At 37.7% G+C, this 12,001-nt stretch overlaps 1 long non-coding RNA gene across 1 annotated transcript in view; it reads left to right on the plus strand.

Annotated features, from left to right (window-relative positions):
• LOC135453792 (uncharacterized) overlaps positions 1-12,001 on the plus strand; it is a 63,906-nt gene that overhangs the window by 36,907 nt on the left and 14,998 nt on the right. Inside the window, exon 4 of the long non-coding RNA XR_010441944.1 lies at positions 11,662-11,726. This is a non-coding gene — a long non-coding RNA (uncharacterized LOC135453792). The remainder of the gene's footprint in view (positions 1-11,661; positions 11,727-12,001) is intronic.

The following is a 12,001-nucleotide window of genomic DNA, read 5'->3' on the forward strand; positions in this document are numbered from 1 at the left end:
ACTGAGGCTGGCAGGGCAGCAAGGCCAGCTCACCCCGGGCTGGGGATGCACACAGGAGCAGGCACTGCTCTCTGGGAGGGGTTTAGCCCTTGCCCAGCTCCTGCTGAGCCAGCACTGCCATCTCAGTGTCCCCCATCTGGGGTGGCTTGGTCAGCCCGTAGATAATTCCCTGCCTATAGATAATTCCCTGCTCACCATGCTGAGCACAAATAATCTGGGAAGATTTGATGCATTTGGGATGGGTGTCATGTATAATATCCTGACTATATGAAAAATGTTGCTGATTACTCCATTGTGCAATCACTGGGCACTTGACTGATGACAGGAGTAGTTCTTTGTGTTTCAGGTCAAATGCTTTCTCAGAAACTAACCCAAAAATAACAAAAAAAAAACACTGCAGAAAATCAGGAAGAAATTAATTTTTATTTTGCAATGCACTACATTTGGGTTGTAGAAGGGTGTTAAGTAGCAGTAGCTATAGAAATGCTGTTAGAAATTTTCTCCTTAGTACACAGGATTTATGATGAAATTAATCACACCAATTTAAGGAATAATTCAAGTAAGCATTCTTCTGGAATAAGAGAAGTTTTGGTTTGGAAAATTCAATTGGGTAAAGAAATTCTCCTAATACATGACATGCTATGGGTTACATAGTGATATACCAGTATCAAAGCACTTAAGAAACAGGACTCCTACAGAATCTTTGTTAATCTCTATTATTAGAGATAATAATATGGGTTATATGATAATATTATATGGGTTACATGATAATATGATAATAACTATGGGTTATATAGTAATACCCCAGTATCAAAGCACTTATCTGACCTTGGACATTACTGAGGGAATTACAGCAGAGGCTCTAGTTTAGTGAGCTGAAAAGTATCCAGTTAAGATATATGGTATTATGTTTCTATATAATTTTATAGCTGTGGTACCAGTTAGTAATAGCATGGTAGAAATTATCATCACTCCAAATGAGGTATGGGAGATACAATCTTGTTTGTCCTGGCCTGTGATGGCAAAATCTGAGCCTGGACCTGCAGTTAACTCCCAAGTTTGTTCCTTCTCCAAGCCTTCCAAATACATGCAACCATTACCATCCCTAAGCCATCCATGCTCAAAAAAGCACATGTGGTGACATGAGGAATTTCCAGTAGAAATACTTGAAGAAATATTAAGGACAGTGACAGGGATTGTTCAACTGGAATGCAGTTGTTATCTTTGCTCAGGCAAGATTTACATGACTAAAATGGTCATGGTCGAGGAATTGGGAGATTTTTTTCATAGTGGGAAAGACAGAAACAACAATTAAACAAAACATAAGCAGTGTAAGGGCTAGCTGATAATGTTGATACAAGAATCAGAGGATATGAATTGGTGAAGAATAGATCCGCACTGGAATTTTTATATAAGGAGAGAGGGGGAAAAGGTCTTCTGTGATGAAACAATGCTTTTATGGAAGGATAAAATGATGCAGTGCCATGAAACTCAACCATACTCAGTTACTCATGGGATCACCTTGTAGTCAACATTCCTTTAATCCTTCATTTCTCTGTACCTTGGAAAGCATGAACAGAGTTATTACCAGTCACAGGCACAAATGTCATTATCACAGAGCTTGGCTGTTCCTTGCCCTGCACACAATGCCACCACAGCTTTGAACTGACTGCTCACAGTTGGGATTGGTTAAGCAAGAACTGGCCTGGAAACTGCAGTGCTGCATCAGCTGCTGCTGTAATCCCTGTGGTGCTGCATGAACAGCAGCAATGGACAGGTGAGCTAATGGCCCTGCCATAGACTTACCTTCTTTTTTGCCTAATTTTTCTATAATTAATGTTTATAACAACATTAATTCCATGCTCTCATTAGAGCCTGCTCTTATGCCAAGGCATTATTCCCTTTGTAAGGTGAATTTTCAAGTACCATGCTGCCCTCTTGAGGGTACGTTACACGCTTGGGGGGTTTTATGCAGTTACTAGAAAGAAAATAACATTTTAATGAAAATTCGTTTCTTATGAAAATAAACAGCTTAGACATGAGCATTTCAAAGCCATCTTCGTGTTTTGGATGTTCCAAAAGAAATTGGAACATCCTGCAAGTCCTTGCAAATGACTTAATTACTTAACCCTAACTCCACAAAAGATTTAGAGGATCATGTGCAGAAGAGCCAATGGCTGGGAGTAGAAATTGTGCTGCTTTCTTACAAACATTGTTCTGTTTAGATATGAGCAGAGCTTCAATTTGCAGAATGGGAAGAATCCTGTTTCCAGTTTTGCTCTGGTATTGACCAGCTGTCTTGCATGACACAGTCATGGTCCTTCTGCTGCAGAGTGGTGAGTACACAGTGACTGATCCAACCTGTACTGCAGAGCTCTGCCTGCCTCGTGATTTCTCCCATCTGCAGTGTCTCATTTGAAATGTTTGCTTTAAGAGAACTAAATGTGTCTGCGTTGGCAAGGTAGGAATGCAGGTGGTTAGAACAAGTGCTGTGAAGGACATGCAAAGTATAAGCACAGAGGAAGGAGACAGTGACAGAAATTGCCTCTGATAGCTGGGGAGGGAGGTAACATCAAAAAGGAAAATTACTGGAGTGGCTGTGTGCAAGAGTCCCTCTTAAAAGGATTGTTTAGCATGAGACCAGATGGACAGTGGTGGGAATACAGCTAGGTGAAGTAGGTTGCCTAATTGCTCATTTTTTATTCATTGTTCTGGGAATCAGTTTAAAGTACAGTGTGTTCATCAGAGACAAATAGACTGGAACAAAAGAAGAAGGAGCTGGTTAGGCCTCATGTGGTGTTGTGCCACTGAAAGGCTCGGATTGACAGGATACGAGAAGACATTTTAGCCATCTGTCCTCTCTCCTTCTGCTCCCATGCCTGTGCTATTCCAAGGGGATCCTAGAGAAGCAGAGGTGTGCTGGGAGTGATTTCTGGTGCTGGAAAGTTTAACAGAGCTTCTACTGCCTGGACCAGAGGCAAAGGTTTCCAATTTTTCATGTAGTTTTAGAATATTTGCTGCCTGTCCTCAAGGGTCTGTTTCAAGCCCCAGCTGTACAGTCAGGAGTGGCTCCAGAGCCGGTGGCTGGTGAAGCTTCTGTCCCACTGGTGCTGAGGCTGGCAGAGAGCTCCTGGCTGGCACTGAGCTGGGAGCCACTGGCACCTGGCAGAGCAAGGCCACAGTCAGGGCTCCCTTTGCAGGAGAACTGGAGAACTTCCATTCCAGCTGCTCCAACAGGAGTCGTGGGCCCCTGAAGTGATCTCCAGTCTGCCTGCCTTAACTGGAAACTGGGAATTGTACTTCACTGAGCTAATGTCCATGGAGTGACGAATGCCAATGAACCTCCAAACCATCTCCATTGCAGGGAATAGTGTTACTAAATACAGAAGAAACATGTATTCTTAATATACATAAAAAGGAAACTGTGGCTGCAGCTTTCTTCACAGAGAGCAGCAGGCACAGCTTCCCAAGGATATTTCCTGGGAAGGCAGTGAGAAGCACAGAGAGAAGAAGAGAAAAAAATCTTATCTCTATTCACTGCTCCTATTTTTGCACACGTGGAATGTGTTATAGAGATTGTTAACCAAAAGTAATTAGGTTAATTGGACACTGCTGAAAGTTGTTTAGAGTGATAAGCCAACCACTTAAAGCTGTGTCCTGCCTGTCTCAGACAGTCACAGGTTTTCTTTAGTGCAATATAGTATAGTATCTCTTTAGTATAGTTTTAATATAGTATTAGTGTAAAATAGTTTTAATAAAACAATTGTTCAGCATTCTGAATCATGAAGTCAGAGCGCATTATTCCCTGTATCAGGGACTCCCGGCATCAATAGAAAACCAATGTACTTTTCTGGTACCTTCTAAAATGCCTAAAAAATAGACAATGGCCCATGTATTTATTTTTTTCAAGAGTAGATATATATACTCCTTGGCCTATCTTTTTGTATACAACATTTCCAGCCCCCCCCCCCCCCACTTCTTTATACATATTTTCAAGTATTCTTGTGTTCCTTATATAAAAATAGGCACATGGAATGAATAAACACCATTAAATATAAACAAAAATCCAAGTAAAAAGGAATTAGAAGTGTTTATACCTGATTGTGAAAAACAACTCCCTTTTTCATTGATTGTCTGATGGAAAGCTGAACATTTACTTTACTTTTAAATTATCAAATGCTTGTTCCCTATAGATCAACCTATACCTGATAAGGCCTTCAGCAAGAGAAAAGCCCCACAAAAAAAAAAAAAAAAAACAAACAAACAAAAAAAAAAACCCAAAAGACTTCAAGAGCTTCACTGAGTTTGATTTCAAGTATAGAATAATTTATTTTAAAATAGTTTTAAAAGCAGACCTGCTGGAACAAAAATTATAAGCTTCTTCTTGAAAATTAATCCTGTTTACTGACAATGTTATTTTTCACAAACTTTTTTTTTTTTGTGGCAAGAACTTAACTGAGTTCAACCTCTTTCCTTTCCCTAATGCAGAATAGCTTTGCCTTGCTCCTCAAGGCCATGTGACTCTTCAGCAGCTCTCCTGCCTTTCAGCTTTTGCTCACTAGATTGGAAAGACCTTTTCACTTGTGTTGTTTCAAACTTCTTAGACACCTGCAAATTGAAAATATTGACCTATGTCCTTGTACCTTAGGATATTGGTGCATAATTGTAGTAAAATAAATACTGAATAGAGAATTGTGATCAGCTGCTGCCCATCTCTCCTGTGATGTTGCTCTCAGTTATTCCCTCTTTAAAGGTCTGTTTACTAGAGAGAGGAGTAAGAGATAAAAAGAGTCATAGAATACTTTATGTTGGAAAAGTTCTCCAAGATCACTGAGTCCAGCAATTAACCCAGCACTGCCAAGGCCACCCCTAAATCATGTTCCCAAATGCCACATCCATGTGTCTGTTACATCCCTCTAAAAAAGGGACTCCAGCACTGCCTGGAGCAGCCTGTGCCAGGGCTCAACACCCTTTCCATGAAGAAATCAGCAAAATTTCTGTGGGGACTCTCAGAACTAGGGACGCGATGACAGCTGGTAACGAACAGGCATTTTTAGAAATATCTGCTCTTTATTTTATATCTCAGGGGCAGCTCAGTTCTCCAGGGATTTCTTTGAGGCAGTGTATACACAGACATGTTGATGTGTGACTTTGTAAGCCAAGTGTGCTCTTGCTGGAATTTTTCTATAATCTGTGGGACAGTGTAGAGCAGTGCTTTTCAGATTTTCTGTGGACACCAAGGGAAACCTTGTTCAGACACCTCACATGTAAAAGCTGTTGTAGAGGTGCTGTTGACATCCACTTTTCATACGAGCTTTATTGGTTTTCAGAAATTCATACAAAGTTCTTGGTTTTCCTTTCTTGACAAATTAACATGAAATGGGAACATTGCTCATGCACACTGAATTTCAATATCTGCTGATATCCTGGTGAAACATGTCAGGCATGTTTCACCAGGATATCAGCAGATATTGCTCATATACATGAGCCTAAGCACAGATTTAGGAGGAGCTGTAGAGTATCTGTTTATTTGTGTGCTACATTTCAGCTCTTCTATTCTAACCTCCCCAGTTCTTATTTCCCCAAACCAGTGTGTTGCAGTCTTAAGACAGGAAAGCCCAAATTTTTGTGTGCAGCAGGACAATGCATCAGTTAACAAAAGCAGCAGCTGTGAACTCAGATCTGCAAACTGAGCTGTTTTACTTATTATCATTCTTTTTAAACTGCAATTACACAAAACATTCAGCTTCATGACTTGGGCCATTCATTTTGTTTGAAGCCATATGACCCTGAACTCCAGCACTGTCTGATTTCAGGCTAAACAAGGTTGGTCTGGGTTGGTACCAAACTGTGAAGAAGCAGGAAATGACCTTCAGTAACAACACTCACTGCTGGTTCAGAGTGGGCACATGGACAATATCAGGACACTCCTTTTCCTGAGCTAACACTGAACAAGATGGCCGGCAAAATGTTATTATCCAAAAAAGTTCTCACTAAAGTACAATTTAATCAAAAACTTGTATATTCACACTTGGACGACAGAGTGAGGATCTAAAATCTCTTTCTGTGCTTGCAGTTTTATACCTAAACTAGAGACACCTATCAGAATAGGAATCAAATAATATGCAGTACTGTTGCATTATTAACTAGTAACCAGTTGTTTCTGTCATAGAATATGATAAGAGTAAACAGAAAGAGATTTCATTTTAACAGAGCCAAATATATTTTTGCAGAAATGTTATATAGGGATTTTGTAAAAGCAAAATTCTAGTTTTCAGTGCTAGCTCTGCAAAGATGTAAAATGTGATGTGACTTGAGCAGATTATCTGGGCTTGTCACATATTTGGGTGATCTAATTGGTAGAAATGTCTGTAGACATTGTAGGCTTGAAAGCAGCCAGTATTGCATTACTGAAACTTCTCATGCAACAGTTTCTATGGCTTTGTTTAAGATAAGATTTTTTTGCTGGTACAATAATCCTTAGATAAGCCTAATTAGCAATAGTAAGTTATACAATTTGTCATCTCAGTTTGTTTTTCTTGGCAATGGAGCATTTTGTTTACTTGTTCTTGTTCTCTTACTGCATATTCAGTGCTTCTGAAGTGGCACAACTCTGACCCTTTCAGATATCAGACACAGAGCTAAGTTCTGTTGGTTTAGACATAGACCTGGAACCCCAATTTTTGAAGTAGCTGAGGCAAAAATGAGAAAAGACAGTGTACATAGCAAATAACAGGTGCTGGATGCTCTCCCTTAAGTTCTCATGGGCACCTTCCTAGGGGAAGTTCCTGAGGACCTTAATCACAGGCAAAAGGTAGGAAAAAACCAAAGACATTTGCACAATCCAAGAAAGTCTGTCTTGGAAAGATCTTTCTGTCTATAGAGGTAATTAAAGTAGTTACTGAGATCTTGAAGACTAAACTTGCCCTATGACTTCCTATTCATCCCTGCTGCACTGAGGCATGAGAGCAGTAGTGAGCTTCCATAGAATAAATATTCTACACATGTGTAATGCTGAGAAATTTGAAAGTGTTGCTTTATTCTGAAATTACTAAAAATTGTACTTCCCTGTCCATCTGATCTTGCTGATGTGCACATCCAGTTATAACTTCTTACTTGAGGTGAAGGAGGATTAAAGGAACATTGCTACAAATTATTCCCCCTGATATAGCCCAGCTAAGGACTGAGGAGCTGGGTTGATTTTCCATTGCAGCATTTCCAGTCAGGTCCCAGATGGTGACACATGAGCAGAGACCCCCTTGTCAGCACAGAGGGGATGGAATCTCTGCAGCCTGGAGTGTCAGGATTACACTGAGTTCAGTTAAACTGAGAGGCTGCAAGCCTAGAAATTAATGTGTGTGACAGGATCATAGTCACAATTTAAGCACTGTAAAGATAGTTTGAAATGGAAAGTGTGTTGAGTGTAATAAGAGTATTAACAAACCTTGACAAAAGAAGTTATTCAGGCTGCAGAGTTTTTTCTCTTTCCTTCTAATTTGTACATAAAGTTTTTCCTCTGTGTTTGTCAGCCTCAGCTCAAGTGTCCTGAAGGACATGTACTGATCCTTATGTTAACAAATATGGATGCTCATCTAACCATAACGTTAAGTAAACATTTGCAGTCACATTGTTAACCCACCATACAACTTGACATACTCATTATTTAGACAAAATGGATTTTACTTACAGATCAGATAATAAGTTAAAAGCTTTCTGCAGTATCAAGTTGTTCAAGCTTTATTATAAGTAAGAACTAAAATTTTAAATTCAGGGAGGGCGTTTTAACAGCATGGGGGATTTCTCTTTAAAAATATGTTCCAAATATTAATCATGATGAAACATCATCTTTGTGTGACCTTCAGAAGGTTATGATGAAGAAAAGACTTTTAGGCTGTTTTGGTAACAAGAGTATCACCAGCAATGGCAAAACAGGACAGACTGAACTTATAAACATTACATCAGCCCTGTGCTAGAGATAACATGTTTACTAAACTTCTCAAAATGAGCTGGGACCACGAGTCATCTCATTGTGATCAGCACTAGGACTGTTTCCTGCTAAGACTGGCTGACAGACTGGTATATTACTGCTTGCCCAAAATATTAAACTTACAAAGTGAAGCTCTCTTTATTTTGTGTAAATAAGTACAAGTGTTCTCTCCTGTAAGGACAAAAGGGTTGCCAGCACATACAAGTACTGGAAAATACCAGCATGCTAATGATAAGGACATTTCAAGTTCATCTGTTTTTAAGGAAATCTTATTATCACATTGATATATGAAAAAATTATACCTTTTAGTCTTTCCAAACAGCTATGTTTATGTTTTTAATTCAGCAAAACTGGTCTTTGATATTTAAATAGGTTCTCCTATGCCACAGGATGTTTAGCTTTCAGAAATTCAAAATGCACTTGACTTAATACTCTATGAAATGGGATAGGCTCAGGTTTTGCTGTGCTCTTCATTGTCTTCTCAGAGATCAGTTCATGTTTTGGCATTTTCCAAGTCCACTGAACTGGGAGGGCTGGGATAAAAAAATAATGGAGAAATAAATGTGTAAAATTAGGTCAGAGCACTTGCTGGCATTTCCAGAAAGGAAAAACTTGAATTGTTTAATGGTATTTTTGGAAATATTTCTAAGTATTAAAATATTCCATAGATATTTAGGCTCATTTTCAGAGGACACCTCTGTGGTAACACAAGTGACATTTTGAATGTGCCTTTCCCTTGCTAAGCCTTCTTAGCAAAACCAAATGTCATTTGTTGTCTCAAAAGCTAAAGACATATTTCACATGCCAGATATACAAAGATGCTACTGAACAAAATTACAGGCAAGACATTTAAATTCTGCTGCTGCTGGAATTTCTGTCATCTCTCTTTCTGATGCAGTGCACAGCAGCTCTCTGTGGTGACAGCAGACCTGGTTCCATTATGCTGCAAAGTAAATTAATACTTTGTATGAAGGCTCAGGTCAAAATAAAAATAGTTGATGGCTTGTTGTGTGCAGAAGTGACACTGCTGTGTGATTAGAAAGTACTGCAGCATATAAGTGGAAACCTGAACACATTTATTTTCAAATTTCAATTGTGTCATTTTTGAAACTATTTCTTTTTAGGATCAGAATTATTAGCATTTCTTGGGTTACAAAAGAGCCCCATCTACCCAAAGAGCAGATGACCTTTTCTAGTGGTGTATGCTGAATATGTTAAATATTATAATTAATTTCAAATAAAGAAATTGGTCATATTATTTATCTGTAACATTAAAATTTTTATGACCTTCAAAGAAAATCATGTCTAGTTTTGCATGACTTAATCCTTGACAGTTATCAGTATTTTATCTATCTTTGGGGCTGCAAATTTATCCAAAGTTTTTTAATCTAAATTTATCCAAAGTATTTCAAAGATAAATATCTTTGAAAGACAGATGAGCTAAAAGCAAGAGAGGTTACCTTTATATCCCACAGCAGAGCTCTTCAGCACTTTTGGAAATGTCACTGATATTTAGGAAATTTTCAAATTAATTTAAAGTGTTTTGAGGAGATTCTTGCCTTCCATAGGACTCTGTGAGTCAGTTTTGATTTCAGCATTTATTTCTAATTGAGAAGAAGCATTAAAGAAAATACATTACTTAGAAGAAAAAGAACCTAAATTCAAAGGTTTGGATTTGCACTTAAATCCAAGTATGTGGACGGCTCTCCTTGAGTTTAAATTAGAGGAGAGCAGCATTTAGTCATGACCTGTTGTTATGGATTCTGGAAATGTTGAACAATTATATTTTTGTCTCAAATTCTCCTAGGGCTGTGGCAAATGGAGGCAGGTGCTGCTTCTGTGCAATCCCAGCAACTCAAATCTGCCTGCACTTATTTCCTTTGGATAGCAGTGAAACAAAGGGATTCACACAGAAGAAACATTTCCTTCCTGTTCCTTTACTTCCTAGTTGCTACAAATACTTCACTTAAGAAAAGTAAATAGTTTGAATTGTATAGCCTTATAAAATGCCTTTTAAAGCATTCTATTGCCAAAATCTTGTTCAGCAAATGTTGTCAAGTTGTCAAGAAAGTTGTTTGGCATAATGAAAATGGGACACTTGTTTCCTCAAGGGTACATTTTCTGTATCTATGGGATTTATTTACTTGCAATGAAAAGAAATCACAATGGTCTTCCATGTTTCTAAACATCAATTAATTATTTGAATTCCCCTATGTACAAAGTAGTATTTCTCACAAAAAGCAAACAAAACAAACAAAAAAACCACAAACAACCAAACAAAACAAAAATCCCTTTCCCCATTAAAATAATAGGAAAATAGCAACATCACCTTTTTCCCCTGCAACTAAGAATCATTAACAAGCAGAAATGTAGGAACATTGCCCTGGGTTTGTAGCCCAACTCCTTTGTGTGTTACTCTGATCCACGTTAGCACAAAGGACTATACAGCCATAAAGCTTTACAATTGTTCCACATCAATATTGCAATTAAGATTGTACTTATCTGGCTGCTGATATGATTTGAAATCTGTTCTTCTTCTGTTTTGAAGTTCAAAGAAATAATGCAATAGTCCTGTGGTAAATCTGTTCTGGAGAAAGACTTCACAATTTCAATCACAAAGTTGAATATTTGTGGCATCAAAACCAGCATTGCTGACTCTGAAAAAAAAGGACATCTCTCTTCTGCAGAGGTTGACCATTTGTCCAAAAACTGAGCAAAAATATATATTGTGTGTTGCTTCCAAAGTCACCAGCATGTGATCTCCACACTGTTCTCACAATGCACATTTAATTAGTCACAGATACAATGCTAGCTTGAATGGCAGTCCTTAAAATATTCATTTATTTAATTAAATTTTATATTAAATGCAATATATTTATATTGCAAATCCTATCATACCACTAAATCCATTTTTCTGCCACTAGATTTGCATTTAATTCAGGATTTGAATCATGCTCAACCTCATTGTTCCAAGTAATGGAATTTATTAGAATGGATCCACACAATGCTGCACATAATGAACACAGGAGAATCAGAAAGCTGAATTGCAAAGCCAAAAATGGAGGAAAATAAAACTGGCAGTTTTGGATGACTCTATTTTGGAAGGCCAATGTGTTTCCAAGGCCTTCTTTTCAAAAATTGCCACTGATCTTTCCCACAGTGCTGCGCAGTCTGTTGCAATTTCTCATTAATCAGAAAAAGTCAAAAAAAACCCATGCTCTGTACATTTACAGAACTGGTATCAAACTCCTTCAGTAATTGAAAAATCAATTAAAATCTTCCGTACTCAGAACTGTTGTGGTTTCCTTTTCATATTTCCTACATTAAATGAGGCAAACTGTCCCAAAATTTACATTCAGTTACACTCAGTGCTTTCAAAAAACCCTCTCACATAATTACAACTCTAATAATCCTTCACCTGCCACCTCAGTTCCTTCATGTGAGAGATTTTTGCCATTTGATGTTACAAACAGCTTCATAAAGTAGGAAGAGGAAGAAAAAAAATCTTTAAAAATCATCTAGAAATCGATTCTTTCACTTAGTGAAAAAAGAGACTAAAAAATGAATTGAATGATCTTTTAAGGTGTTCTTAAACCAAGGGGATGTAATTTAAGAACAAATTAAATAGCAAGCAGATATTTTCCTTTAACTAAAAATTACTTTCTTATTTCCAGGTACGTGATTTAAGGTTGAAGAGCATTTTCCAACTATTTGTCTCGTGCATTACTGAAACATAAATGTAAGTAAAAACAACTTAATTATATGTATTTTTTCATAGATTAGAAAATATCTATTCGATAGAACACAATATATGCATAACTTAAAAACAATGTTTACTAGTAATTCCTTATTCTACCCCCAAATGCCACAGTGGTTTTGTTATACGCCAGAATTTCAAGTACTGATAAAATTATTTTCTTGCTCCGCCTTCCCAACTTTCCCACAATAATCTAATAGTTTAATGCACGAATTGGACTAAAATATATCAAGATTATTTTGCATTATGAATATTTA

The sequence above is a fragment of the Zonotrichia leucophrys genome, chromosome 13, assembly GCF_028769735.1.
Source record: "Zonotrichia leucophrys gambelii isolate GWCS_2022_RI chromosome 13, RI_Zleu_2.0, whole genome shotgun sequence".
Classification (NCBI taxonomy): Eukaryota; Metazoa; Chordata; class Aves; order Passeriformes; family Passerellidae; genus Zonotrichia; species Zonotrichia leucophrys.